The following is a 6,376-nucleotide window of genomic DNA, read 5'->3' on the forward strand; positions in this document are numbered from 1 at the left end:
ACCGCTGTGCCGACTAAATCTATTTCGTATAAATCTTCATCATCATTCCGTGCGTCCACGCATCGATTAATCGATTTTATTAACACTTGCGTGAACCGTTTTCAAATATACCTATTATCAACGTTCACATAAAACAGGTAGCGTGCGAGTTTTATCAGAAAATTAAAAAAAAAAACAAAAACGTAAGAGGGTAATATACAGCATTAGCAAAGATAATTGTTTTCTTAATTATTTTAATTTCGACAGATTATTCATTATTTCGTCTGGACAATATTAAGGAGTTTTTGCCTTCTGATGTTAATATAGAGAGATTTATTTGTAAACGAAAAATATTAAGGAATTTTATATATTAAGTTATGACTATTATTCTATAACTTATTTTGATAACTTCAGTCAGACTGACCCTAGGGAAGCAGACGCTGTAGGCGTCAATCAAGCGAGTGTCGCCAAATTGCCAATGACTTTAAACGAATAAAGAATTATAAATTATAAAAAAAAGTTATAAACATCTTATGAGAGTTTATTTCTAGATAACTTCATAGAGACGTGATATTCTAAGGGTCAAGGGTATGGACTAAGGCGCCAAGATAGTGCGACACCAAAGAGATATATTACATGGGCTGAAAAGTCCGGGGCGTAACCTAACACATATATAGCGCTAGTTGTTTTTGTATTCACATCTTTTTCAGGTAGTATGAACCTTAACAAGATAGCTGTTAAAATTTCATGACATTCTATTCATTAGTTTGTGAGTTATTTTCGAAGAGTAACGTTACTTTTGTTAATTTCAAAGCAATGGATTGTAAATAATTTCATGTTTTAATTTGATGCTGCTTCTTTATGGGAAAACCTATTGTTCAGGCAAATAAAGGGCTTGAAAAGTGTTATAGAGACTTTGCTCCATCAGAAACAGTAATAAAACGTTGGTTTGCTGACTCCAAACGTGGTTTCAGAGCCACCAATTATGCAAAACCTAGTGGACGTCCAAATAAGGCGTTAACACAGAAAACGTCAAAAAAAATCCATATAATCGTTTTGAATGATCGAAAAATGAAGTTGGATGAGTTAGCTGACAACGTAAAGATATCACACGAACGTGTTGGCTTTATGTTGCATGAGCATTTGGTTATGAGAAAGCTATGTTCAAAATGGGTGCCGCGTTTGCTCACTGTTGATCAAAAACAAGAATGTGCTGATGATTCTGAGCAGTTCTTGGCCATGTGTAAACGTAAAAAACCTTTTTTTTTTAAATATGACAATAGACAAAACACGATTCCATCACTTCAGTCTGGAATCACAACGATCGTCATATGAGTGGATAGCAACTGGTGAACTTCGTCCAAAACACCCGAAATCACAACAATCGACTGGGAAGATGTGCACAGTATAATATTTATCGACTATCTTGAGTATGGAAAAAACATCAATACTAAATATTAAATAGCATCACTGGAGCCTCTGAGGGCCGTAATTACAAAGAATCGTCCACATATGGCGAAGAAAAAATGTCACAAGTCAATCAAAACAATGGCAAAACTACATCAATTAAACATCGAATTGCTTTCACATCCACCATATTCGCCAGATTTAGATCCCAGGGACTACTGGCTATTCTTAGACCTAAAAAAAATGCTTGCTGATAAGAAAATTCGCTCCAAAGAAGAGGTTATCGCTAAAACTGAGGTCTATTTTGAGGCAAAAGATAATTCGTTTTACAAAAGTGATATCGAAATGTAAGAGCGGCTGGAATGAATGTGTTCTTCTTGGTGAAAATTACGTTGATAAATATAACTAATTTGAAACAAAAAAAAAAAACCTTTTTGTTTATCAGGCCCGGGACTTTTCAGCTAATGTGATATGTACATAAGTAGTAAGTGGAACAATCGTTATGAAAGTTGTTAATTATTTGTTTAAATAAAACACTAAAACGTATTTTATCGATCTGAATTAATATAAGTAATTTCAGGGATGATATTTACTATCGATAGAAAAAGTAAACCAAAATTATTTTTACCAATCTCATTTAAAAGTAATGGTCGTAATAGGCACCAATCAACTAAAAACCCATCCAATAATTATAATTTGTCGAGTGATTGAGTACCAGGATCTTTATCCTTGACAAGCACTTAAAACCGTTAAACCTAATAAACGACTATTGCGAACAATAACTGAAAATAAGACAAAACTCTATTTTAATTGCTTTATAAACATGTAGTTATTCAAATATGCAATGAAATGCATACTATAATGCAAGATTTTTATAATTTAATTACATAAACAATTGGTTTATATAAAAGTTCTTCAAAAGTCTTAGCAGTTTTCATCGAATTCTCAAATATTTTGAAAACAAATAGTACGCATTCCTTCTTTCATTTTTATATGTGGAACGGAATTTATGCACTGTCTCATCGTGGCCTTGAAAGCACTCGTGGTATCCATGAAAATTCCTTCGCGCCGACTTAGGGAACTTAATACATTCATAACATTCGGGCGTCGGATTCCAAAGACGCTGAGAACTTTGTCCCTGGCTTCACGCCTTAAGAAAGAATGATGCATACTAACCAATCATAATATTTTATGATGGTAATGATGACTTACATATTAATTTCAATAGATTTTAATTATGTTTTGTTGGTAAGTAATCAATCGGGCTTCGAAGAAATTTCCACACCTTATCTCTACTCTACACTATATTTCGAACATACACAACCTTACCTAAAACAAACGGCTTGAATTTCTCGGGTGTGTCAGTTTTTATTTAATTAAATATAGTTTATAAGTATGTATATATAATTAGGTAGTTAATAATACATAATAGTAGGTGTATAATACCAACCTATATATTATTGTGTATTATTGGGATGAAATTGTAAGTAGTATTGTTATACGTAAGTTGTTGCGTTACATAATTTTTCATATATTATAAACATATTATTAAATAATTGTATTTCTTGGTGTTTTACAATATTCGCTAAAGGAAAATTCCCAAAGTGACGCTATAAAGCAACAGTATACATTTATCTGATGAAATGTGCCGTTTGAGGCCTCAGCGCCAACCTCCAGGGACCATCCGCTCAGTCGAAAAAGACTCGAAAGAAGACCACAATATGCGCATCTTTTTTCCCTTCACAGAAAAATATAATTTGGACTCGAGGGTCGAACCTCAACTTGTCAATATATTAAAGGCAGTATTCGTAAGTGATCCCGTGGTGTCCCACGATAATGAAGATTATGCCGCCCTTAGTAGTCAGTGTGGTAACCAATCCCACTTACTCTGCCATACAACACCGTGGAAGAGTTAACGACAACCTTCATTGTAACAGTTCATCTCATATTACAGCGTGTTTCAAAATTATGCCCAGAAATAACGTCCCTTTAGAAATTATAGTAGGTTTTAGTATACAGGCGAGCGTCCTTGCGACTTCGCACGTGTGCAATTTATTATTAAAGAAAATGCACTTCGCAAGATGTTAAATATATAATATGCATATTTATTTCACAAAGTTAATAAAATTAAGAAAAATGGATCTAAGTGTGACTTATCGATGCAAATTTCAGCTATAACAACTATAATACTTCAAGTTTAACTATAATAAAGTAAAAATACTTTTGGCCTCAGACTACAAAATCTCTTCTTGTGTATTTTGAGGTTATAGACATATCCTACAGCAGATCATGTTTCGCTGACGGAAACAAAGCGACTCGCGCTACTGTACTTCATTTGTTTTAAGAGAATGCGAAGGAATAGATTATATCAAAAATCAAAATAAATTTTATTCAAGTAGGCTTTTACAAGCACTTTTGAATCGTCATTTTACAATTAAGTGAAGCTACCACCGGTTCGGAAAGTAGATTCTACCGAGAAGATACCGACAAGATACTCAGTAGTTACTTAAAATACTTTTTCAACATTTAAAAAGTACAAAGTCATGTTAGTTAAATAAAATTATTTAAATTAATATATCCTGCTTGGAAGTTAACAGGTACCAACACCACGCATTTTTATCATCTATAAAATCTCGTATCGAATAATAAGCCTGTTTTACTAATGTATTTTTTTAAACGATTTGAATTTACGAAACAGCATAGTTAAAAATGTCTGTGGAATTTTATTATAGAAACGGATACCTTGCCCCAAGAAGGATTTAATGCTTTGCCAAGTCGTAAAATTGGCGTTATAAACTTATCCTTGCTTCTAGTGCACATACAATGATTATCACTGATTTTTATCAAAGTGATCAATGCCACTGTGAATATACATAATATTGTTGTAAATATACTGTGACGCAACAGTGTGTATTCCTACTTTGTTAAAAACATCCCGAAGAGAGTCTCTAGCTCCAAGATTTTAAATAGATCGGATTGCTCTCTTTTATAAAATAAAGACAAATTCAATATCTGCAGCGTTACCCAAAAAGGATTATGCCATATGACATAATACTGTGACGGCGATTTGGAATTTTCCCGCTTAAGATTTTGTCCTGACAATCTTGACTTATCTGCTTCATAAATTTAACACAGTTTGTTTTTTTCTTTAGTAAACAATATCTTGTAACAATAAACTTAGAAACCGGCGTCGTCACCTATTTTATATTGAACGATGACGTCACTTGTTAAAGGCCACATTTCAAGGTATTGTTACCATTGCAATATTCAACGTATCAACGTGTAGAAAATTATAAATGCCTTGAGAAATAGGTTCATTCAATGAGAACGTAGTTTTCCAGCACAAAACCCACGGTAACATCCTGGCCCCTCTTGAAATGTAAATGTATTATTATAATAATGTAATAGGCTATTGGACTGGTTTTCAAAATCCATTTTATATTATTTAGTAGAAGTTAAGGAACCCAGTAAAAGTTGTGTTTTTTTATTTCTAGTACATATTTGCCGAAAAATATCATATTAAAAATTCCATATTTAAATAGCGCGCAAAAACGCTACTTGGATAATATTGCCCTGCAATGGGGTCGGTGACGTCACTTTCCTGTATTATAAACTGTGGTACATATAGTAGAAAAGCAAAGTTTACAAGAAAGTGACTTTATCATAAGCGTGGCCAATCAGGAGCGTTTTGCGTCACGTGATAAACGTTTGAAAAAATGCAATTTTATTTATGGATTTTTGAATAAATTAAGTATTATTTTCAACTTTCGTTAGTAAGTAGCCATTTTTATACTCATACTATACACTGATTACAATAATTCACAATTTATTTTTAACATTGTCAAATAGCCTATTATAATTATGCTTATGTAAAATTCTGAGAAGGAACTGTTATGTAAACGATTAATATAAAACTGATTTGTTTTGTCTATGATACTTACTTTGCTTCGATAATTATAGTAGCTTGGTGATGATATTGTTTACAAGCCGTTATTGTCAAACACTATTTACAACTCGATCTCTATTTTGATATGCTGTCCGTGTAAAGGCGCTGTTGCGTAGGTCAGGATGGAGCCTTGACGTACTCTAGCACGTTTAGCATGAGAAGACAGTATGTAATATGATAAAGATGTAAAATAATAAGCACTACAGTAACATTTGTGTGACTTAATTGCGTCTAAAGCATTTTTTAAAACAAATGTATATCCACATGCTAAAGATTATTGGAATCGTCAATGTCTAACTAGAAGTCTTGTTTAACTACTAATCATATTAATTAATACAAAGATTGGCCTGGCATTCCGTAACTAATCACAGACAATGTGATTTAAACATAGACCCATTTAATAATTTTTACTAAGCGTTTTATGAGAGAATAAAGCTTGATTACACTCCGCCAAAATGAATTGCATTTCACTTTCAAATGAAACGCAAGAGAGTTGCAGGCCAATTCCTTGCTTGCATGGCGTCGTTCAGAAGTAGTGACAACAAACACGCTGTCGATCCAGTCATTCCAAAACCGTGACGCACAATAATCGCTTTTCTTTCAATTACCTTCAAGTCCTTGCGAAATCTAGATGATTATGGAAGTGTTCACCCTGAGTTGTTCTGTTAAGTATAAAAATAAAGTAATATGTACTCGTAAGGTCTTGTTTATTTATGTATAAATCTGATTTATTATTTGTATAAAGAATAGCCTAGCTCCAATAGCTTTAATTTCAACGTTCAATATTTTAAAAAAATTATGTTCCTTATGTTTTAATTTATGTTAATAATATATTGACTACAATTAATCGATTGTTGTCTGTTAAATTCAAAATATTCAATAGTGTAGTAATAAAAATGTCTTTAATGCGTTGTTAAAATTAGTATGGTTACATTGTTTACGTCACTTATTCATGGCAGAGCCCCATGGGGTATTATTTGTTTTAACTTTATCCAGAGCCGATCAGTAATTAATTTTGTTTATTTATTTTTTGTGTAATATTCG

The sequence above is a fragment of the Vanessa cardui genome, chromosome 16 (genome assembly GCF_905220365.1).
Source record: "Vanessa cardui chromosome 16, ilVanCard2.1, whole genome shotgun sequence".
Lineage (NCBI taxonomy): Eukaryota > Metazoa > Arthropoda > Insecta > Lepidoptera > Nymphalidae > Vanessa > Vanessa cardui.